This window comes from Lycium barbarum, chromosome 3 (assembly GCF_019175385.1).
Source record: "Lycium barbarum isolate Lr01 chromosome 3, ASM1917538v2, whole genome shotgun sequence".
In the NCBI taxonomy this organism is placed as follows: Eukaryota; Viridiplantae; Streptophyta; class Magnoliopsida; order Solanales; family Solanaceae; genus Lycium; species Lycium barbarum.
The window spans coordinates 126,157,875-126,183,484 of record NC_083339.1 but is presented as its reverse complement, the minus strand read 5'-3'; the positions used below and the strand labels follow the sequence as shown (position 1 = coordinate 126,183,484).

The following is a 25,610-nucleotide window of genomic DNA, read 5'->3' as shown; positions in this document are numbered from 1 at the left end:
TGAATTGAGTTGAATTAGGTGTAAAGGGTTCGAATCCCAACGAGTCTTAATTAGGTGTAAAATTTGTTGCTCTTGACATTTTTCTGTTTCCCGTTCTTAAGAACACAAATAGGAGTAGTATATCATCTTACTCAATTTTTAAGGAGTAGATATTTTGAATTCTTGACAAATATTGGGATGAGGCCCCTTGAGTGGGCTGAATAGTGAATATCGAACGACTATGTGAAGTCTACTAACGAGTTTTTTGGTGGATCTCATTATTATGTTATCTCAATAAATGAATCAGTATTTATGGCGAGTGTCTTCATATACTTGCAGTGGTGGTTACATAAAAAAAATCACCTTATATATACCGTATAATTTTTTGCCGAAGGGGTGAGACTAAATCCGCCCTTGCATACTGGCATTGCAATGTCGATATGGAACCATATTATTAGAGATGAAACTGGTCATGATTCCTCGTCGCACAATCAAATATATGTAACCATGTACATATTCAACTAGTTGAGTACATATGCGGTTCTCTAAACTTATCATACATATTTTTTGGAGTCATAAAAAATTCTAAAATCCATGAGTTTCACTTCCAGAATCAACCAATAAGCTTTTGACACCTCATCAAAAACCCACCACCCAAAGAAGCCCCTAACCCACCAGCACCCCTACTGCCTGAAAAGAATCAACTAACTCAGATGCCAAGCTGCCAGAACAAAAAAAAAGTGTCATCGATTGTAATCTTTTTTTAGAATGATTTCTCGGAAGGAGGAAAGAGATCAAGAGAGAAATCACAGCGATAAATTTATACCGTCAACCAAACACAGTATTAAGTTAATCCCAAACTTAATTCTGGGATATCCCATCTTATCCCACGTACCAATCGACCACTTAAAGATTTGAAATTCAAATTAAAGAAATCTGAAAAGAACACTTTTCAGCCATGCATATACCTTACCACCAAAGATGGTGCTGGTCTGCTGGAGATGAAGAAGAGGAGAAGAAGTCGCGCGCTTAAAATTAGTGTGACACACGTACTGTGTCATGTTAGTGATGTGTACAATAAGCACAATTAAATATATTTCAGGTGTTCAATAGGTTAAGTCCTACTATAAAATGTTTAAATTAAGTTTTTTTTTTTTTTGGGTAAGGCCTATGTATCCTTCCAGAGCCCATATTCCTAAAGTGCACTCATGACAAATGTGCAATGCCAAGTTTTAGGGATGGGAATCTGATATAGGTGATGCTGTGCAGTAAACACAAAAGTATAGAAGGGCAAATTATGAAGCAAACCAAAATTTTGTATGAGACCTACAGTAGAATGCATTGTCAACCGCTAAAATTGCATCATTCTCAACCAAATACAGAATTACCCTTCCAGAGTCCATATTTCTAAAGGAGCATGTGAAATGGCAGACTAAACGATGAAGAAGGATTAGTCCATGTCGATACAGTCCATAGAGACTGTAAAATGAAACAGGACAAACTGTACGTGACCTCTACTTTAGCAAGTACCGCTTTTTGTCTCAAGATATTTCCTTTAATAATTTGTCCAAAAAAGAATATCATACTTTTTTTATTTTAAAATAAGTAACTTTAAATGTTAATTTTTTTAAATGTAAAAATATCTATGACTGTTTTAGACTATAATTAAAAAAAAAAATCAGTAGACTTCATGTCCATTTAAATACCGCCACGTTAATTGAGGAAATTCGAATATAAGAACTTGTATTGTCGTCTTATGAATAAATATAGACCTCATTTAATTAAGAGGGTCCTCTCAATCCCGGAAACTCTTCTTTCGGGGTCAGTGTTTGTGATTGCCAGAGTTAGATTGAACGAATGGAGCTTAAGAAATGGTAAAAATAAGCAAGATAAATATATGTTCAAAGGTAAATGATGAGTCCGGATATGTATTGCTTCAGAGAGAAAAATAGAAGATAGGTTACAAGAGATGGAGTGATGATCCTCTTAGCTTACGTGATAAGCTATCCATATAGAAACCAAAATGAGATTTTTCAACCCGAACAGAAGATTGATGTGACCCCACTGTACACCCACATCACTACTAAAAAACTGGCAAAAATCGACGACGAAAACCGACGGACCGCGTCGTTTTTTTCAATGAAACCGATGGGAAACTGACCCTTTATGGTCCGTCGGTTTACATAGCCTCACTTTTTGAAAACCGACGGACCACGATGGTTTTTTGCGACGGACTGCGTCGCTTACGTGGTCCGTCGGGTTTTATCCAATAATTTAAAAAAATTAAAAAAATTAAAAAAACCGAAGGACTGAGTCGGTTTTTTAATTTTCTGATTTTTTTTCTTATATAAAAACAATATAAATTTTATGAAAAAACCAACGCACTGCGTCTGTTTTTTATTTAATTTTTTTTATTTTATATAAAAAACCGACACAGTGCATCGGTTTTTTCATAAATTTTAAGAATTAATTTCCAGAAAATCGATGGATTGAGTCGGTTTTCCGTCGGTTTTCTAGAAAATTTCCAAAATTAATTTCCATAAAGCCGATGGACGGCGTCGATTTTCTGGAAAATTTCCTACATGTAATTGCTGCATTTTCTGCAGCCACACCTGCACAAAAACCAGCACCAAAACTAGTACCAAAAGCTGCTCAAAAGTAGCATTAAAATGCTCCAAATCAATTCTAAAAGAGCTACAACACATAAAATCACCCTAAGTAATAATAAAACACATCAAACACTATCTAAACACATCAAATACGATCTAAATAGACCTTCAAAGTTCAAAAATATTTAAATGTCCAACCAAAAGTACCATTAACTAGTTTTAACATAAATCCATAAAACATAAGTCCATTATTAAATCCAAACTACTACAACTGATCATCCGGTGTCCGGGCTACGTAATCATCATCTTCTGGGTCGGCGGGGGGGGGGGGGGGGGGGGGGGGAGGGGGCACACCAAATTGTCCACATGCAATGTAGCTTTTAACTTGTGCCATGAGCGATTCAAGGTTCGCTTTCATAGAGTTACTTTCCTCAACTCTTTTTGCCTCAGTCTCAGCTAATTTCCTATTAAGTTCAACAATTTGTTGCGCCATAGCTGCGACCTGAACACCATTAACTCCCTCGGCTTGTCGAGAAGACCCTTCATCTCGCAATCCTGACCGAAGGCGACTTAAGTTGTTCCTTGGGCCTAGACCGTACGCTCTACCCTTTTGTACTTCCCCAACTGCTCTACACAAAAAATCTATCTCTAATTCTGGTGGAGGACGGCTCGGCTGCTCAGGCTGAGTTTGGTTGTACTGGTTCACATCATCCATAAATTGCATATGTATATTAAAAAATGAAACTTAGTATATAACGAATATATCATAATTAAACTTATATATAATTACTTAAATAATAAAATTATCACTTACATAGGAATTACGAGCCCTGTCCTCAACCCATACAGTCGGATCCGACTCCTGCTTTTTTTTTTGTGTGGGTCTTTAGGAATAGCTGATCCTGAGTCGGTATCTGTCCCGTAGCTTTTTTCTGCAAAAAAAAAAAAAGTTAAAGATAAAATTAATAACTCAATATATATTGATCGTAGGTAACTTTAAAAATATTACTTACCATTGTCCTAGCCACATGCCCCTGACTTCTTGCACCCGCAGTGTGCAAAGAGCCACCTTTCTGGGATGCACGGGCAGCCTTTTCCTGCTCAAACTTGGCGATAAACTCAGGAGTTCGCCAATATGCCTTAAGTTTCTCCCACTGTTCAGCGTTTAGCCATTGAGGCATCCTCATATACCTTCTAGCCCTCGAAAACCAATCAGACAACCTTGCACTCCCCTTCCTCTCAAAGTTTGCAGCAACCCTATCATTGTCCATTGGATCCCATGTACAATACATCCGCAAATCAAATAGCTAATGTTAGATGATTTATATAAAAGTAAATTCAAGTTATGAAATGTATAATAAGATGCATATGTTAAACTCTCTAAACATAGCCTGTCGAGTATCATATGGGATTTCACCCCATGAAGTATAAAACTGATCGCCATAAAGCCTCCGAACAACGTCCAGCAAGGCTTTTGTAGTTTCGTGATCTGGATAGAACCTGCAGTTAAAAAATTTAACGTATATAAGATTAAGATGAAAACAACTTTAGGAAAACTTAATAAAAGATAATCTTACCCAGCTCCCTCAGTGTAACACCTCGTAAACTTGAACTAGGTGTGAATGTGTAAAAATCTAGTATTAAGATGATATTATATCTATATGAATCCATTCTTGATGAATTCGGGTGGAAGATGGTCGTTTTGAAGTCAAACCAACTAGTGAAGTTCTTAAGGCCTCTTAAATTCGCCTAAGTTTTGGTAGGTCTGTTTTCTGGCCGATTTTCATGAAAATTTGTTGCAAATTTGGAAAAACTTTCTTCATAAAATTTGTAGATCTTTGAAATAGCTTTCCAACGGTAGGTCGCCCAGACCAAGAAAAGTTACGTACAAGAAGTTATGTCCATTTTACCGAATACTGTGCAGAACCGACATATGTCGCTTCTTCAGGCGCGTGGGGGCGCGTGCGATGGACCCGCATCGCGGGCCGATCATGCAAGTCTGAGTATTGACCTGCAGACTGTTGCGCGATGGCCCCACATCGCAGACCCATCGCGAAACAGGTCGGGTTCGGGTCAAAAAGTCGGGTTTACGTGTTTTAAGTTATATTTAAGATTTGGGGTTTATTTCCCCAACACCCCATTCACGAAAAATTGCCCTAAAGTCAGGAAGAACAAGTCCCAAGCCTCAAGAACCCTACAAGGTAAGTTTTATCATGATTCTAGGTTGAATTCAAGTTTCTAATCCCTTTCTAACATCAAACCCATGATTCTTAACATGATTTTTGTGACCAAAACCTAGGATTTGCAACATAATTCTTCCCAAAGTGATTCAAGCTAGGGTTTGGGTGTTCTTCATTAGAAAAGTGATTTGTTAAACCTTGTTTAACAAATTAAGGTATGTCTCTTTTAAAAATCATTTTTGACTATAAAGGTGATTTGTATGTCTCTCTTGTGAAAACATATTTTGAATGAAAATCACTTTTGAAACTATTGTCGGAAGTATAAATTTTATTCGAGATTCTTTAATGAATGAAAGTAAAAGTAATATTTTCATGTTTCTTGAACTCTAATTCATGTCTAAATGGCGGTTAATGTATGTGAGGGGACAAATCCACATTAAACCTAGATTGTAACAAACCCTATATATGTATAAGATATTATGAATGTTTTCATCTATGAGAGATGCTTAATAATGATGGTTAAGAGTTGGTGATGACACTCTCATTGATGAATTGGGACATGGAAATCTTTTGTAAAGAAGTTATACGTTTTCAAAACTTTGATTGGAATGACTTATTCTTTCGATATGACATAATGAACTTTAATGTTATTGATGGTGTGACTACTTTGAGACAAATTGTGAATCGGCTTCTATGCCATGGACTTTGTTGTTGTGTTTGCCTTGCTATTCGGGATGAAGAGTAGCCACTATGGATCTTAGTGTATTAATTTCCTTGCCATTCGGGGGGAAGAGTGGCCACTTCCGGGTTCGCTACCTGGGGTGTATTAATTTTCTTGCTATTCGGGAGGAAGAGTAGCCACCGTGAATCCATATTCCGGTGAATTGCACAGTGTGCCTTGCTATTCGGGAGGAAGAGTAGCCACCGTGAATCCATATTCCGGTGTATTACGCAATGTTGTTGATATTGAGTTGGGCCTATATGGGCGATTGTGATATCCATCTTTATTATGGAACTGATATTTATGCCTGATCGATTTAAAGAATAATTGAAACCGGGATTTTGGAATGGCTTTATAAACTGTTCAACAAACGATATTAAGAATCATAAAGTGGAATGACAGTTTTTATACTATCTTTTCAGAACTGATTTTTTTATGTATTATTATATTTTATTTTTATATTACTTATTGTCCCCGAGGCACTCACTGAGTACGAAGTACTCAGGCATACCATTGTTGTTTTTGATGGTATGTTAGGTAACGGAGGAGAGCAGGTTCTTGATACTTCAGGCGCTTAGGAAGGACTTGCTGTTGTTGCTGATTTGGTGAGCCCACACGTTCATTCGTGGGGCACCCTATTATTTTGTTCATTTATTATTAGTTTTTGGGCTGCGTCCTGATGAGTCAAACTATTACCTCTTTATCCTAGAAGCTCCATAGTATACATTCTTGTGGGTAGTTGTTGAGTTTTGTTAACTCTTGGGCGTTGTCACGTTTTGATTAACTTTTATGATATTAAAGACTTCCGCTGATTTAGTTTATGTATTCACGATTTGTTACATTTAATTTATAAACTGTTGGAGGCGAATGTTGAACCTGGCGGGTTCAAGTATTATTGTTGTGTTGTTTAGGTTCTTCCGATGTTGTTCATGACGTCGGATGCCGGTCACGTCTAGGGTGGGTTTTGAGGCATGACACTCAGGCACGATGAAAATCCGACCGATCGTATCTTTATCTCGCGGCTGTAAACCATGATATACCGGTGCCTGTATAGGATCGGCCGGTGCAGGTGCAGGAGGACGAAGATGGGTCTGAGACTGGCTGGATGGTAGTGACTCAGGCTCAGAGCTGCTATCTCTAAGGCGCAAATTAGATACACTGGGAGGTGTACCACTTGGAGAAGGAGAAAGAGACAAAGTGGCCGATGTGTTAGGAGATCTGCCACGTGGTGGGAAATACATAGGTGTAGGTATAAAAGTAGGATGGGTAAATGATGCCGGCTGAGGTGGTGTCGGCTGAAAGACCCACTGACCAGACTGGGCCTGCATAGATGAGCCGGGCATAAAAAAAAAGAGGTGGAGTAGACTGCATATGTGGAGCGGAAGGAATGGACTGACTACTAGTAGTTGTAGGATCTATAGGTCTCTTATCTTTTCTCTTACTAGTACCTCCAGCTCTACCTCTACCTCTACTTCTACCTCTACCTTGATCACTACCACCTGATGACATCTGCATACAGAAAGTAAGTAACATTAGAATAAAAATTTAACAAGTATAAAATTGTGTTATTATCAAGTATAGAATAAACTAACATGCAACTAGTCATCCTCCCACTCATCCTCGCTTGTTTCATTTTCATCAGATGATTCTTCCTCATCGCTTGTTTCAGGTCCATCGGTCGATTCTTCCTCAACATTTTCTATGATAGTTACATCATCTTCATCAACTTCTTCTAATATGTGTTGAGGATGTTCCAAACTATTTTCTAACTCTGTGTCAACCGTTTAATGAACAACTGGTACATCATTTTGATACGCCACATCTAATGCATTATCGACCTTAATACTCCCCACAGGCTTAGTCTTTGTAAACACCCACCAATCAGCCTTATCCCTATGCAAAGGATATGGAGGATAATACACTTGCTTAGCATTTTGTGCAATTATAAAGGGATCATAGCGATTGTATTGTCTTGTGTGTTTGAATTCAATTACGTTATGTTGACGATTCACACCACAATTGTTTTAACTCATCAATCAAAGGTTGTAGATAGACATCAATCAAAACTTTTGGATTACGAAGACCAGGGATAACACAATTTAGGAATATATAGGGACTTGTCATACACATCTCAAGCGGTAGATTATATGGAGTAAGAAATACAGGCCAACAAGAATAGGGTGCAGCCGAAACAGAGTATGGTGTGAAACCATCCGCACACAAACCCAAACGAATGTTTCTTGGTTCACTAGCAAAATCAGGATAAGTTTTATCAAAATGTTTCCATGCTTCTCCATCTGATGGATGACACATAACACCAGGTGGCCTTCTATTTTCGCTGTGCCATCTCATGTGAGGAGCAGAACTCGGCGATGCAAACAACCTCTTTAACCTAGGTATAATAGGTAAATAATGCATTGCCTTAATTGGAACCATCTTCTCTCTAGGTGTCCGCTTATAACGCGCATGTCCATATATTTTACATTCATTTAAATCAGCATTTTGCTTATAGAAAAACATACAACCGTTTGGACAACAATGAATTCTATCATACGACAATCCTAATTTGGAAACCAATCTCTTTGCTTCATAGTAACTCTTAGGTATGTCGAATTCCGGACTAACTAGTTCCCCTACAAGCTTAATCATTGAGTCCATAGCAGCTTCAGTAACAGTCCAATCTGATTTGATGTTAATCATTCTAACTGCAACAGATAACTTAGAATACTGACTCCCTACCCAAAGTGGACAACTAGTCTCTTCTAATTCTTGATAGAAGCGTATTGCTTCTTCATTAGGAGGTTCCTCAAAATTTTACTTAGGTTCAAACCCAAACTGTACGCCAAAAGCATCATTAACCATATCATTAACTCTATCATATTGGACATGACTATATTCCTGCGACACACTACTTTCACCAACAACCATATTATAAAATATACCATTGACCCCATCAGTCTCTCCATGATCAGTCCAAACATAATATTTCTGCTTAAACCCACGACTATATAAATGAACCCTAACCGCTTCCGGTTTCAAATACTTCATACACCGGCAATGAGAACAAGGACACCTAATTACCCCTCCATTTTGAAAAGGGTGAAGTTTCATTGCATGTGTGATAAACCCATCAACACCTTCAACAAATTCATCATGTACACCCACACGATTACTATTATTCATATTATACATCCACGTACGATCTATCTACAAAAATATACCCACAAATTATTGAGGTTATAGAAATATATTATAACTTAAGAATTCTAACTTAAAATATAACTGAAGAAAACACAATCCCAATTACTTCTAACTTTGAATTCTCAATAACAATTCTAACTTTAATAACTTGTGGATTCTAACTTTAATATAACTTTGAAAAGCACAATCCCAACCAATTCTAACTTTGAATTCTCAATAACAATTCTAACTTTAATAACTTATGGATTCTAATTTTAATTCTAAAAATTGAAACGTAAATCAAGTCAAATAAAGTCTACATTTTAGTTTTGAGGTTATAGAAATATTATAACTTAATAATTCTAACTTTGAAAATCACAATCTCAACCAATTCTAAAAATTGAAAAGTAAATCTAGAGAAATAAAGTCTACATTTTAGTATTGAGGTTATAGAAATACTATAACTTAACAATTCTAACTTTGAAAATCACAATCTCAACCAATTCTAATTTGGAATGATCAATAACAATTCTAATAACTTATGGATTCTAACAAAAAGCACAATCCAACCAAAAAAAAAAAAAAAACTAGTCAAATAATTAAAGTATACATTTTTGCACATATTCAACATCAATAATATTACAAACAATGATAACTAAGCTAACACAAATACATTGACAAATAATATAAAATATAGCACAATCTCAAGTAAAAAAAAATGACAAGTAAACTAGTCAAATAAAGTTTACATTTTTTCACAAATTCAACATTAATAACATTGCAAATGATGTTTACCAAAGCTAAATAGACTAACATTAGGCCTAAAATCTACAAATAAAACTAAAATGAAATAATTTTAAAAGCCTTAGTTTAAAAGAAACTAACCTCAATTTATTAAGTTAAAAACGGGTCTGGGGTAGGTAGGGGCGGGCTAAGCAGGCGGCGGGGCTGGGTGGAGGGGAGGGGGCGGCGGGTAGGGTTTTAGGGGAATGGGGAGTTTTGTTTGGGAAGAGGAGAAGAAATGGGAATAAAAACCGTCTTCCCATTTTAAAAAAAAAAAAAAAAAAACCGACGGACAAAACCGACCCTGTCCGTCAATTTTTTCCGCCTGTTGACCAGATTTTGACCCAAAAAAAAAAAGAAACCAACCCTGTCCGTCGGTTTCTTTAAAAAAAAATTGTTTATTATTATTTTTTTAAAAAAATGAATTGCAAATTATTTAAAATATTTTTAAAAATAAAACCGATGTTGTCCGTCGATTTTATATTAATTATTATTTTTAAAAATAAAATCGACGTGCGATGTCAGTTTTTTTTGGCGGAAATATATTTTTAAAATTCTGCCAAAAAAACCGACGTTGTCCGTCGGTTTTCTAATTAAAATAATTAAAAAAAATTAGAAATACAAAAAACCGACGCAGTGAGTCGATTTTTCAAACCGACGCAGTGCGTCGGTTTTTTGTCCGTCGATTGTTTGTAGTTTTTTAGTAGTGCATGCTCCTCTGCCATAGCACTCTCATCGAGGTTCATTGATATGACCCGAGTAGGTGGGAGTGGGTGCCAACTATGGAGGTTCTCTCGGCCCCTTTGAGCTCCCAGTTGTAGAAATTGGCTCGGACACTGATTTTACCCAATATAGATAGTCACCCACTTTCCGGGGTTACCTTAATCGTGAATCGGGAAAGTGGAAGAGCCCATTAGTTTTAACCTTTGCGTGGGGAAACCCTCGAAATGTCGCGGCTTATCTTGTCAGGATTTTGAATTTAATGCGCTTCTTCTCTCATTCGGTGGCGTCGTTTCCCTTTGCACGCGTTCTTTTCCTATTAGACGCTATTGGCCACGTGTTCCATTCTCAGTCTAGCCTTCATGTGGAAGATTGCGCCTTCACAAGGATGACGGAACCCTTCCTTCGTGATATGACTTAACACGCACCAAAAAGCATCCCCCCACTGAGGGTCGCGTCACCTACTCTTTCAACTTTATAAATACTTGCAATTCTTCTCCAAAGAGTCATTTCTCTCTCGAACCCATCTTTTTTAATAGAAACCTCTTGCAATCTTCCTTCTTAGGATACCATCAATAAACCTTAATCATCTTCTTTACCCTCGCTTACCATGTCTTTCGATTCATCTATTGCTGGGGGTGCCACCACCCGATCCCGGGAGGCTGGAAACAATGATTCTGAGGCCTCCATCCAACAAGTTCTAATCGACCGTCCTCCGGCACATAAGGCGTCAAAGAGGAAGGCCTCGGCTTCGAGCGCCACCCCTAAACAGGCAAACATGTTTATCCCCGGAAAATGGTCGACCGATAATGATCTAGCCGTGCGCGGTACTTCTACTGCACCAGATCGTGAAAGAGACTAGCCGGCGTACGTGTATCGCACCTCCATTAGCAAGGATAGCCTCAGCCAAGTCAAGAGGGACTGCGGATGAAAAGATATCGAGGTGCTCATCCCGACCAAGGAGGAGAACATTACTTCCTATCGACCCGGCTATTCTTTCGTTTATACATATCCTTTCTCCTTGAGGATCAGTGACCACATTGATCCCTTGATTTTGGAGTTTTTCCGGAAATACCAAGTGTGTTTGGCCCAGGTCGGACCGCTGATCTGGAGAATGGGAGCGTGCCTCAGGTACCTTTCTTCGCAAGTTCAGGAGGATTTTACTCTCTCTCACCGATCCATCTCAACTCGCCGAAGATCTTCAGGGTTGGGGTTCTCCTTCTGTCCCGGCGTGGTCAGAACGTGATAATTACGAGCATCAATGATGATTTTGATCGGGGATGGACAGAGAGATATGTCATTAGCGCCACCGCGGATTTAGTCAAGCCCCCGGAGGCTCCCATACCTGAACGGTGGAACCATAAACGTAAGTGTTTTTTAACTCCCCCTGCAGGTCCAATCTATGCTTTAATGTTTGGTCGTTTATTTTATACTTCCCCATTCTTCAGTCGCCCCGTGGACACTGAGTTTGATATCGAATCTACCGAGGTGGGTCCAAAAAATCCTTGACTTCTCTTCCCCCAACATCAGGGTATGGAAAAAAAATTCAAACAGGAACAACTGGAGGGGAAAGAACCACGGGCTGCCCAAGGGGTAAGCCGTTCGTCCTTTGGCTGATGTGTCCGAGGACCTGACCGTAGTCGTCCAACAAGTGCTACAAGATACTTCTGCATCACTTCAACGGCGATGGAATGCCCTGGTAACCCGAGCGAAGAGGGCATTTTCGGGTCCCTCCCATTTCTCAAAGAGAAGTAAGCAAGCTGATGCCAGCTGGGACGGTCCGAGTTTAACTTTGAGGACCTCAGCCACCCTTAGTAGCAATAGACTTGAAAGCTGACGCCATCGAGGAAGAACAGGATCCGACCGCGGAACTAGTCCGTAGAAGGAGGGCCTCTCAGGAGGTCACCACTGAGGATCTTTTTGAGGAGATGAAATTAGCTCCGATGACAGGCTCTGTCTGCCTCCTCCCCCCCACCTTTTTTCGCTCCAACGCCAGAAACGGAGCTTTGGGCTCGAACCCTGTTCCATCTCTTCCTTCATCTTCCCAGGGGCCTCCCCCATTGGTTCCTAGTAGGCCGAATCTTCAACCCCAAGGCTCAGCCCGTAAGAGGAGCTCCGGTGATGCTCGAGTAGTCCTTGGAAGAGGTTTGGTGAATACCTTCTCGACCCCAGTGATCAACCCCTCAGCCTTTCGCCAAGTCACCATGTCCGTTTCTCAAGAGTGAGACTTGCTTTCCCTACCGGTAGGAGTCACAAGTTATATGAGGCTTTTGGCCACGGAGAAGGATATGAAGAAGATGAACGTCGTGTCAGTTGACTTCCTTCTGAACACTGGTGCCCATGCGGCCGCCCAGGTATGTAGTGACTTCTATTTTTCCTTCTTTAGGATTTATTCAGCTTTTGACACCACCTTATGACTTTAAATGTACCATTTTTCTTTTCAGGCCAGCCTTCTGACGATAGAAGGCCTTCAGCGCAAACTAATCGAAGAGCGTGAAAGGTTAGAGGAGATCCAGAGGCTGCAGGAGTGTATCCCTGACCTGGAGGTCTAGTTAGTATCAGTCGAGGAGTTAGAGACAAGGTTGGTTCAGTCGGAGCAGGCGAGAAAAAATCTTAGTGAGGAGGTTGTCAAGTTTCACGCCGATCTGGCCGACCTGTAGAAGAAATGGGCTGACCACCAGGATCACTTCATGAGCCATGTTCAGAGGGAATCTGGGCTGACGGAGAAAATCCGGACCCTAGAAGCTAAGTTGGAGAAGAAGCCCTAGAGAAGGTCGCGGCTGAAAGGACCAAAGCCGATCTGGAGGGGAAGTTAGAGGCTCAGAGGGCCCGGAACTAGGCACAACTGGAGGACAACAGGGGCCTTTCTCAGTCCTAACGCCAGTTTATTAGGTACCATTGAAAGACAGCGGTTAAGCCTTAAGCCTTACTGAGTCAGGATATGTATTGCTTCAAAAAGAAAAATAGGAGATAGGTTACAAGAGATGGAGTGATGATCCCCTTAGCTTACATGATAAGCTATCTATATAGAGACCAAAACGAGAATTTTCAACCCTAATGGACGACTGATGTGACCCGACTATACACCCACATGCTTCTCTGCCACAGCACTCTGATCGAGGTTCATTTATATGACCCGAGTAGGTGGGAGTGGGTGCCAGCTGTGGAGGCTCTCTCGGCCCCTTTAAGCTCCCGGTTGTGGAAATTGGCTCGGACACGAATTTTATCCAATACATATATATATATATATATATATATATATATATATCATTGGCGCAACTTTAAGCATCAAAAAGAAAATCTCACAATGACATTGCCTAATGATATTGGAGACAAAGGTAGAGAAGTTGTACTGGCTGCTCGGGCACACATATGGAACCATACATTCAACTTCAGCAATAATTACGCTAAAAGTCAGGATTGTGTTTATTGTCTCATGCCTATTCTAATTCATGCAGGCTTCTTTACTCAAGAAGACGAGGGTTATTTACTTACTCCGACGTCACGTCTCCTCCTTAAAGATAAGCCTTTGAGCTTAGTCCCTTTTGTGCAAATAGCACTAGATCCCAATGGATCCGTTTCATTATCTCAGCCAATGGTTCCACAATGGGTACAGTAGTACTCCATTTCTGACAGCTTATGGCAAGCCCATGTTTGAATATGCAGCAAAGGCACCAAAAATTAATCGTCTATTTAATGAAGCCATGGCTAGGGATGATCGTTTGGTTATAAGTGTGGTGATTGAAAATTGTAAGGGCATTTTCGAAGGGTTGAAATCACTCGTGGACGTTGGAGGCGGCACTGGAATTGTGGGTAAAGCTATTGCCGATTCATTTACTGGAATAAATTGCACTGTCTTCGATCTGCCACATGTAATTCAAGGATGTGAATGGAGCAGAATCCCATCTATGTGGAAGGGGACATGTTTAAGTCCATTTCTTCTGCCGATGCAATTTTGCTTAAGGTAACTTTATAATACATATATACACCATTGTTTTATTCAGAGATTGATTTCATATATGGTCACTATAACTTTTTTCACACTAACTACCAAAGTATTTGTGTTAATGGTTTATATATGTTTGATGACTAATGATAAGCAGTGGATATTGCATGACTGGGGCGACGAAGAGTGTATCAAATATTGAAGAAATGTAAAGAAGCAATTTCAAATAAGGAGAATGGAGGAAAGGTGATCATCATTGATGTGGTAATAGTGGATAACCAGAATGGAGACAACAAGTCATATGAAACTCAACTTTTCTTTGACATGGCCATGATGACTCTCACTTCCGGGAAGGAAAGAAGTCAACAATGTTGGGTTTTGATATTGGTAAATGGGAAATGATGAGATGGAAAGTGAAGGGAATGTAAAAGGTCCCTTTTGCTTTGGTTAAAGCATCTGTCCCACATAGGAAGAAGAGTGGAAAAAAAAGAGGTGGATATATTACATTACACCTTCTCTAGTTGCTAAAAGGGTTGAGGGGGCAAGGACCCCTCGCGCCGTCGTCGTTGCTCGCTCGGCTCGGCTTTGGCTTTGGATTTGGATTTGGATTTGGTCAAATGATCTGATTGATTGATAATCTTTTTGGACCAAAATTCTTTAAATTTAATTAATTATTATTTAATTAATTAATTAATTAATTAATTAATTAATTCTAGATCCTGACCCGTTAGTGACCCGGATCCGCGTGTCTGACCTGCGACCCGTTTCTTCCCGGATTAATTTAAATTTCCCTCCGTTTTATTTTTAAAACGTATATTTTCTGAAAGGTTGCAAACCTTTCTGAAAAGCTGCAAACCTTTCTGAAAAGCTGCAAACCTTTTCCCAACCAGTGCATTAATGGCTATAAATTCCAGTTAATATTCAGATTATGACTTACGAATTTTCTGAAATTATCGATTCTTCTACTCTTCTTAAAATTTTCTTCTGTGTGGTATACTGCCACTGAGTGGTTCGCCGCTGCCAGAATTTGGAGTACTACTATTCTGGTAAGATAATCGTTCTATCCTGGGAGGGGATATTCCATCAACCTCGAGTACTGTGAGGGGAATAATTTCCTTAAGGACACACTTTGTACTAAGTGGGCTCGATTATATTCTGTAATATATTATTTATATTTCCAACAGTGTTTCTGTTCATTTTCCAGTTTCTCTGTAATCTGCTTTTACTAAGTGTTTTACAGATTGTGTTGTACTTTTATTTAAACTCATACAGATTATTTTGACAACAATCTTAAGGAAATTAATTATAATATTATAATCTGTATTCTGTTTAAGGAGATTAAAACTTGTGTAGTTTTCTACTCCATATGAATATTAGTATTCTGACTCGAAGATATAAAAACTTCGTTGGAATACCAAAGTTCATAGTTATACTGCGATTTGAAGAAATAAAATCTTCATCGTCTAAGTTTGTGATTTAATTGCCATTCTGGTTTTATTAACTAAAACAGTTTGTCGATTTGACAGTGACAAAGAAATAATGGCAATTGAGACTGGAACTCCCTCTGCGGCTGGAACTCCCTCTACGAGTATTGCACCAGCGGTTACTCCTACAACCCGTACCGCTGTGCCACCGGCTAAGAAACCAACGAAGTTCACCGGTGCCAACTTTAAAGGATGGCAGCAAAGAATGTTCTTTTGGCTTACCACCCTTGGTATGCAAAAGTTCACCAGTGAGGACCCTCCCGTGCCTGCCGCCGACATGCCTGACAACCAAAAGTTCATGGTTACTGAGGTTTGGAAACAGGCTGATTTTTTGTGCAAAGGCTACATTTTGAGTGCCTTAGAAGATGACTTGTACAACGTCTGTAGTAGAGACCTCCAAAGAACTATGGAGTGCACTTGAAAAGAAGTACAAAACCGAAGATGCTTGCTTGAAGAAGTTTGTGGTTGCCAAATTCCTAGACTACAAAATGGTGGATGGAAAAACCGTTGGAACCCAAGTTCAAGAGCTTCAACTTATCTTCCATGACCTTATTGCTGAAGGTATGGTAGTGAATGAAGCGTTCCAAGTGGCTGCAATGATTGAGAAGTTTCCGCCCTCATGGAAAGATTTCAAGAATTATCTTAAGCACAAGAGAGAGGAAATGAAGTTGGAGGATCTTGTGATTCGTCTCAAGATCGAGGAAGATAACAAAATCGCTGAGAAGAGGTACCGTAAGAGTTCACCGATTGAAGGGGCAAACGTCATTGAAGATGCTGCTCCGAAAAAGAACAAGAAAAGGAAGAGGCCTTCTGGAAAGGAGAAGGATCATAACAAGAAAAAGTTCAAGGGAAACTGTTATAATTGTGGTAAAGCAGGCCATAAATCTCCCGACTGTCGTGCCCCCAAGAAGGACAAAGAGAAAAAACAAGGGTCAGGCAAACATGGTGGAAGATGTTGATGACCTGTGTGCAATGTTGTCTGAGTGCAACCTGGTTGGTAACCCAAAGGAGTGGTGGCTTGATTCTGGCGCCACTCGACATGTGTGTGCCGTTAAGGAAGCATTTGCAACTTACACTCCCGCTGGACCCGAAGAGGAGCTAAACATGGGAAATACTGCAACAGCCAAAGTTGAAGGATATGGAAAGGTTCGGCTGAAGATGACATCCGAAAAGGTGCTGACTCTCAACAACGTCATGCACATTCCAACAATTAGGAAGAACCTAGTTTCAGCCGCACTACTCGTGAAAAATGGGTTTAAGTGCGTGCTGGTTAGTGATAAATTTGTACTTAGTAAGAATGACATGTTTGTAGGAAAGGGCTACCTCACCGAGGGCCTTTTCAAACTTAATGTAATGGTTGTTGACAGTATTAATGGAAAATCTGCTTCTTCTTACTTATTGGAGTCAAACAATTTATGGCATGTTCGTTTGGGACATGTCAATTACAAAACCTTGCGAAAAATGGTTAATCTTGAAATATTGCCTAAATTTGAGTGTGATATATCTAAATGTCAAATATGTGTTGAATCAAAGTTTGTTAAGCATTCGTATAAGTCTGTTCAAAAGAATTCAAATCCTTTAGACTTAATCCACACTGACATATGTGATATGAAGTCAATACCATCTCGCGGTGGGAAAAAGTATTTCATAACTTTTATTGACGATTGCACTCGATATTGTTATGTTTATTTGCTAAACAGTAAGGATGAAGCAATAGAAGCATTTAAGAAATATAAGAATGAAGTCGAAAATCAATTGAATAAAAAGATAAAAATGATTAGAAGTGATAGGGGTGGAGAATACGAATCTCTTTTTGCAGAGATATGTTTAGAATATGGAATTATTCATCAAACCACTGCCCCCTACACACCATAATCAAATGGAGTTGCGGAAAGGAAAAATCTGACATTGAAAGAAATAGTGAATGCTTTACTAATAAGTTCCGGTTTACCGCAGAGCTTGTGGGGCGAAGCTATCCTTACAGCTAACCGAATACTCAACAGGGTGCCCCACAGCAAAACACAATCTATTCCATATGAACTATGGAAAGGAAGAAAACCCAACTTGAAATAATTCAAAGTGTGGGGGTGTTTAGCAAAGGTACAAGCACCTTTACCTAAAAGGGTAAAAATCGGACCAAAAACTGTGGATTGTGTTTTTATTGGGTATGCTACAAACAGCAAAGCTTGTCGGTTTTTGGTTCACAAATCCGACAATCCCGAAATTCATGTTAATACGGTAATTGAATCAGATAATGTTAAATTCTTTGAAAATATTTATCCGTATAAAATTGAATGTGAGTCGTCAAGTGAAAGATCTAAACGACCGCGGGAAGAACCAAAAGAAAGTACACCAAGTGAAAAGGATCCAAGGCGTAGCAAACGTCAAAGGACATCTACTTCCTTTGGACCAGATTTTGTGACATTCTTGCTTGAAGATGAGCCTCAAACATTTAAAGCAGCGATGTCTTCTTCTGATTCAGCATTTTGGAAAGAGGCAGTCAATAGTGAGATTCAATCAATCTTAGATAACCACACATGGAAAGTGGTTGATCTTCCTCCTGGAAACAAGCCTTTAGGTTCTAAATGGATTTTTAAAAGGAAAATGAAAGTTGATGGCACTATTGACAAATATAAGGCAAGACTTGTGGTCAAAGGTTATAGACAAAAAGAAGGCCTTGATTATTTTGACACATACTCGCCTATAACAAGAATAACGTCCATTCGGGTGTTAGTGGCTCTGGCAGCCGTGTATGGTCTTGAAATTCACCAAATGGATGTTAAAACAACTTTCTTAAATGGTGGTTTGGAGGAAGAAATTTACATGGAACAACCCGAGGGTTTTGTGGTTCCTGGTAAAGAAAAGAAAGTGTGCAAACTTGTAAAGTCGCTTTATGGACTTAAACAAGCACCCAAACAATGGCATGCTAAATTTGACCAAACCATGTTGGCAAATGGCTTTAAAATCAATGAGTGCGATAAATGTGTTTACATTAAAAACACTCCAGGTCACGAAGTCATTGTTTGTTTGTATGTTGATGACATGCTGACAATGAGCAAAGATATGGCAGATATAAATGCTACAAAGCGCATGCTGGCTAGCAAATTTGACATGAAAGACTTAGGAGTTGCTGATGTAATCCTAGGAATTAGAATTCATAGAACTCCACAAGGTATAGCATTATCACAGTCTCACGACATAGAGAAAGTACTTAACAAGTTCAAGTACTTGGATTTCAAGATTGCCAGAACTCCAATTGATGTGAGTTACGCACTTCAAAAGAATGAAGGTGAAAGTAAATCACAAGGGGACTATGCGAGAGTGTTGGGAAGTATGATGTATATCATGAATTGTACATGACCAGATATAGCATGTGCTATTAGCAAACTCAGTCGGTTTACAAGTAATCCCAATCACACACATTGGATGGCAATGAAACGAGTTTTGGGGTATCTGAAACATACTCAAGACTATGCTTTGCATTATAATAAATATCCCGAAGTGATTGAGGGATATAGTGATGCAAATTGGATCACTGGATCGTCTGAAGTTAAATCCACGAGTGGATATGTTTTCACAATTGGGAGTGGAGCAGTGTCTTGAAAATCATCCAAACAGACTTGCATCGCCCGTTCCACTATGGAATCTGAATTCATAGCTTTAGACAAGGCCGGTGAAGAAGCTGAATGGCTCCGGAATTTCTTAGAAGATATTCCATTCTGGCCCAAACCTTTGGCTCCTATATGTATACATTGTGACAGTCAAGCAGCAATAGGTAGGACAGGGAGCGTAATGTATAACGGAAAATCTTGTCACATACGACGGAGACACAATACCGTTAGACAATTCCTCTCTAGTGGCGTTATCACGATTGACTATGTAAAGTCAAGAGATAACGTAGCGGATCCGCTTACAAAAGGCTTATCTAGAGAGGGAGTTAGTAGATCATCAATGGGAATGGGGTTAAGGCCGAGGACAATTCATCATGGCAGTAACTCTACCTAGCAGACTGGAGATCCCAAGAGCTAGGTTCAAGGAGATCAAACAAAGTTGTGACTGACGGTTCAACATTGTCAAATAACTCAACCCATTCTCGGATGAAGACAATGTTCAGAAATAAGGATAAAACTTTATGGATTGTTAACGAGTTAATAAAGCATTAAGATTTTTAATGATTATCTAAATCTGGCAGTGTATGACCAGATAATGTGGCTATAGGACCTCATGTTTAGAAATCACCTATGTGAGTGTTAAGTGTAAGCCGCTTTAAAGGGGAATGACAGTGAAGGCCCATTCTCTATGCACTCATGAAACCAGGCGGTGTTCATGGCTGAAACGAACACAACCGTGAGAACCATAAACGGTTGAGGGTTGATTGTGTGACTTATGTTGTCTAGGTATACAACAAAGTTTGACGGTTCAAAGATATCAAATCTATCGATTAATCGAGTATATCCGATATAAGTTCACTACGGAAAGTTCAAAGGGAAACCTACTTATCCAGATGCAGTCAATCTTCGCTTGTATATCACACTTGTCCGCGCATTCTTTTATATTATGGCCATTCCCCATTCATGTGGGGGATTGTTGGGTTTTGATATTGGTAAATGGGAAATGATGGAATGGAAAGTGAAGGGAATGTAAAAGGTCCCTTTTGCTTTGGTTAAAGCATCTGTCCCACATAGGAAGAAGAGAGGGAAAAAAAGAGGTGTATATATTACATTACACCTTCTCTAGTTGCTAAAAGGGTTGAGAGGGCAAGGATCCCTCGCGCCGTCGTCGTCGCTCGCTCGACTCGGCTTCGGCTTTGGCTGGATTTGGATTTGGATTTGGTCAAATGATCTGATTGATTGATAATCTTTTTGGACCAAAATTCTTTTAATTTAATTAATTATTATTTATTTATTTAATTAATTAATTATTTCCAGATCCTGACCCGTTAGTGAACCGGATCCGCGTATCTGACCCGCGACCCGTTTCTTCCCGGATTAATTTAAATTTCCCTCCGTTTTATTTTTAAAACGTATATTTTCTGAAAGGTTGCAAACCTTTCTGAAAAGCTGCAGACCTTTTCCCAACCAGTGCATTAATGGCTATAAATTCCAGTTAATATTCAGATTATGACTTACGAATTTTCTGAAATTATCGATTCTTCTACTCTTCTTAAAATTTTCTTTTGTGTGGTATACTGCCACTGAGTGGTTCGTCGCTACCAGAATTTGGAGTACTACTATTCTGGTAAGATAATCGTTCTATCCTGGGAGGGGATATTCCATCAACCTCAAGTACTGTGAGGGGAATAATTTCCTTAAGGACACACTTTGTACTAAGTAGGCTCGATTATATTCTGTAAAATATTATTTATATTTCCAACAGTGTTTTTGTTCATTTTCCAATTTCTGTGTAATCTGCTTTTACTAAGTGTTTTACAGATTGTGTTGTACTTTTATTTAAACTCATACAGATTATTTTGACAACAAACAAGACTGGACAAAGCTCTTCTGTAATGCTGGTTTTAGTCACTACAACATTATTCCCATACTGGGATTGAGATCTATTATTGAGGTTTATCCTGAATCTACAACATAAGCCAAATTAAATAGAACACCCAGTTAGTGATACATATATTTTGAAAGTCAACAATAAGATCATTTGCCACTAATAATAATAGAAGCCAGTAATCTGGCCAATATATGTTCATTGTTCCTGTTTTTGAGCATTATAGGTAGGGTCGTCTCAACAAGATTGGGGGCCTAAAACCAAACTTCATGGAGAGACCCTATCTTTTTTATTTTTAAGAAGACAAAGATCGTTATATATATTTTTATTTAAAGTCTACTGTTCTAGTTTTTTTAGATGCGAAATCATTAATTACCGTTTTATAGTCGTTAAGAACAATGCAAAGTTGTTAACAATTTTTTCAAATCAATTTATTCGAAAAAAGTTTCAACTGACAGTGTAGCTAATCAATCACGGGACTAAAAAAATTTCTTCTCTTTTTTACTTTTATAAATATTGTGCACTCCCTCTGTCTCAATTTATGTGACACAACTTGGATTTCAAGAGTCCAACTTCTTTATTTTTATCGTGAATTCAGACATACAATCTTTATTTCTATCGTGATTCAGACATACAATCTTTAAGTTTTTTGAAAAACAATTTACATAATTAGAAACTACATAAAAGTACCATAAGTCACCATAATATTTTAAACAAATTAACATAAAACTTAATAAAAAATGTGGCCCCTAAAATTTGGGTGCCCAAAGCCATTGTTTTAGTGGCTTTGGCCTTGGGCCAGCCCTGATTATAGGAATGTTATTGATGAGCATGGTATGGTACGTAATTTGAAACTTCGGTATAGTAATTTTGGTTTTCGGTATACAAAAATACTATGCCATTACCGTACCAAATTAATTCGGTATGGTTCGGTATTTTTAAGTTCGGTTTCAGTATTTTGCGGTATGGTAAATCGGTAACTATTGTTTGTTTGACTTCGATCAACATATACTCATATAGTTGAAAATTATGTCTTCGGCTATTCAACAAACGTCTCAATTACATCGTATTAACACCTTAAACATGTAAAAATATTCAAAAGAAAGTATAAGCAATCCCCTTCGTAAATCAATTACACAAAAAAGGCATTTCAATCAAGATAGACTAATCAAAATTTCAACGTGTAAACAATTAGTTTTATACTAATACTAATTTATATATTTGTTAGTATATAAATACTAATATATGAATTGTACATGTAACTTATATACTTCGGTACGGTATTCGGTATTTCGGTATTTTCTTTATAAATTTCAAATACCAAACTTTTAAAAAATGCATACCAAATACCATAATACCAAAACCACGATGTGAAAGAATTCGATTTCGGTATGATAATCGATATATACCGTACCATGCCCACCCCTATTTCCATGTGTTATATTTCCGAACCTTGCTCCAAAGTGATTACGAGTACTTTTTTGAGACAACTGAGTTGCTATGATTTTATTGTCTCGATAAGTCAAAAAAATATCCATAATTTCACGGTTAAAACAGGATCCAACTCCTATCAATTTCTTATTGTCTCTATTTTCTCAAGTTTGGACTTGAATGGACGATACTTGTCTCAGCTCTAGATTTAATTACCTAATACAAAGTCCGGTATTGGTAACTCACTGATTCGACTAATCAAATTTTGCAAAACCGTGCAGTTGGTTGCATCTCTATCTCGATCGATCTCTGCCTGAGATGTCGAATACAATTGACCACAAGGAGGAGAACAAATCGTTGTTTTGGTGTCCTTTCTTGATGAGGGATTGGTAGGTGAACTACGTGAAGTCTATTCAGTTGCCATTTTTTGGAAAGCTACTTTTTGGTGTGGAACATTATGCTGGTAATCTAATTCATCGAGTCAAATCTTTAATCCTTTGGCTAATTGGTCATAATTTGACAGGATTTACTTTGACAATTTTCTTAAGAAAAATCAAACCGGTAATCTCTTCTCCCTGTTAATTTCGTACAGTCTGCTTAGCAGAGAAGAAAAATAGTGGATCATAAGACAACAAAAGATGATGTTAACCAATTACAGATTACCCTTCCGGAGCCCATATTTTTGAAGGCACAATTCTGCAGGAAGAAACTCTGTGAAATGGCAGAGAAGTCCTGATGAAGCAGGATAAGCCCATATGACAGGCTGTACAATACAGAGTTTCTATATTACTCTCTCTGTCCCAATTTATGTAGCACATTTTTCTTTTTACTCAGTTAAAAAATGAATGTCAGTTTTTTATTATTAAAAATAACTTGACAACAAAAATTTTCTTTTACCCTTAATAAAATGATTTATAACCACCAAATGTATTATGAATAAATGTAGACTGTGATCTCATTAGGATGGGACCTCTTAGTGCCGGCTGAAGGGTAAGGCGGCTCAACAAAGGGCTTTAGGGCCCCAATATTTGGGGGGTCCATTTTTACTAGTAATTTGTCTAAAGTGATTCTTTTTTTAAAAAAGAATTATTTTAAAATAAAAATTACAACTTTTTAAATAACAAAAGAAAATAAAAATTTAGGTTGTATCATATGAAAATATGTTTAGCTTTCTATTTAGTGGTAAAAATTGAAAATCACTAAATGACGAGAATCTGAAAGAATATTTTCTTAACCTCAAAAATTCCTTAAAACATAGTAATAACTGTGATATTGATTATTTATACTCCCTCCGTTTCAATTTATGTGAATCCATTTGACTGGACACGAAGTTTAAGAAAGTAGAGAAGACTTTTAAACGTGTGGTGTAAGATGAGTCACATATATTTTGTGAGGCTATAAATCATTGCATAAAGGTAAATTGTTTTCAAATATAGAAAAAGGTCATTCTTTTTTACACGGACTAATAAGGAAATGAGTTCATATAAATTGAAACAGAGGGAGTATTACTTTTGAGTTAAAAGTATAGAGAAAAATAATACAAGTAGATATACTTAATTAGATTAAAAGACAAGATTCTTTATTAAATGACTATATTGCTTATAGAATAATATTAACAATTCATGGAGCATTTGAATTCGCGGACTGAAGTTTTTCAAAATTAAAATTTATAAACTCTTACCTAAGATCAATAATGTCTTAAAAGATCTTAAATGAATTAGTTATATATATTATCATCATCCCTAAAAAGAAATAAGAACTTTCTTCTCTCTTTCTCTACAAATATTCTTACTTTAGTTTATTGTTTTATAACATATACGAAGTTCTTTTAAAAATAAAATACAAAAAATTAAGGCCTCTTATTTAAAATTGGCTTTAGGCCTCCGACTTTATTGAGCCGCCCCGGGGTCCTCTTGATCATTATCACAACCTCAAGCATCTCAAAGATAATATCTCACAATGGCACTGTATAATAATATTGGAGACGGAGCTAGAGAAGTACTGGCTGCTCAGCACTCATATGGAACTATACATTCAAATTCATCAACTCCATGCCACTCAAATGTGCAATTCAACTAGGAATTCCAGATATCATCCGTACCCATGGCCAACCAATGACCCTCTCTCGCTTGGTGGATGCCTTTCCCGTCACCAATGACACTAAAAGCCAGGATTGTGGTCATGCGTATTCTAATTCTTGCAGGTTTCTTTATTCAAAAGAAGAGTCACAAAGAACAACAATAACAAGATTATTACTTACTCCAACTTCACGTCTCCTCCATAAAGATGAGCTTTTCAGTCTAGTCCCCTTTGTGCAAATGGAACTAAATCCAAATTTGATAGATCCATGGCACTCACTCAGCAAATGGTTCAAGAATGGCGACGATTCTTGTACTCCATTTACGGCTGCTCATGGCAAGCCGTTTTTTGAATATGCAGGGGAGGAACCTAAGCTTAACCATTTATTTAACGAAGCCATGGCTTGTGATGTTCGGTTGGTCATGAGCGTGTTGATTAAAAATGGTAAGGGAGTTTTTGAAGGATTGAAATCACTGGTGGATGTTGGAGGCGGCATTGGAATCGTCGCTAAAGCTATTGCTCATGCATTTCCTGAAATAAACTGCACTGTTTTTATCTGCCCCATGTAATTGAAGTACGTGAAGGTTAGGGAGCAAGAACCTGAGCTATGTCGGCTATGTCGGAGGAGGAAACAATCACGGGACCTCCGGCCCACAAAATCTTCAGTATAATCAATAAGAGTTATAATAATGTTATCCAAATGGCTACAATATCAACGTTAAATACGGAGCAACAATATATAAAATATAGCACCAAAACTAGTGAAGAAATGAGAGAAATGACCCCCAAAAGTGAGGAACTATTCATGCTCGAAAACTAGAGCTACAGAACACAAAATCCAATCTCCACCATTGAAATTAAAGAACCAGATATTGAGAAACGCTCAATTTAAATTTGTGCACAATCCAACGGTTAACGTATCGGGAAATGTAGTTTGAAGCGGACTGATGTAGCTGATTTTCACTGTGCGAACATTAACACTTATATCACTTTTTCTCT

General features: G+C 38.1%; 2 pseudogenes; both read left to right on the top strand.

The window, feature by feature from the left end:
* The first annotated feature begins 13,479 nt into the window (after nt 1-13,479).
* On the top strand, nt 13,480-21,191 carry LOC132631300 (trans-resveratrol di-O-methyltransferase-like; annotated as a pseudogene).
* A 3,300-nt stretch (nt 21,192-24,491) lies between these two features.
* Nucleotides 24,492-25,289, top strand: LOC132631299 (probable O-methyltransferase 3; annotated as a pseudogene).
* Nucleotides 25,290-25,610: the final 321 nt, after the last annotated feature.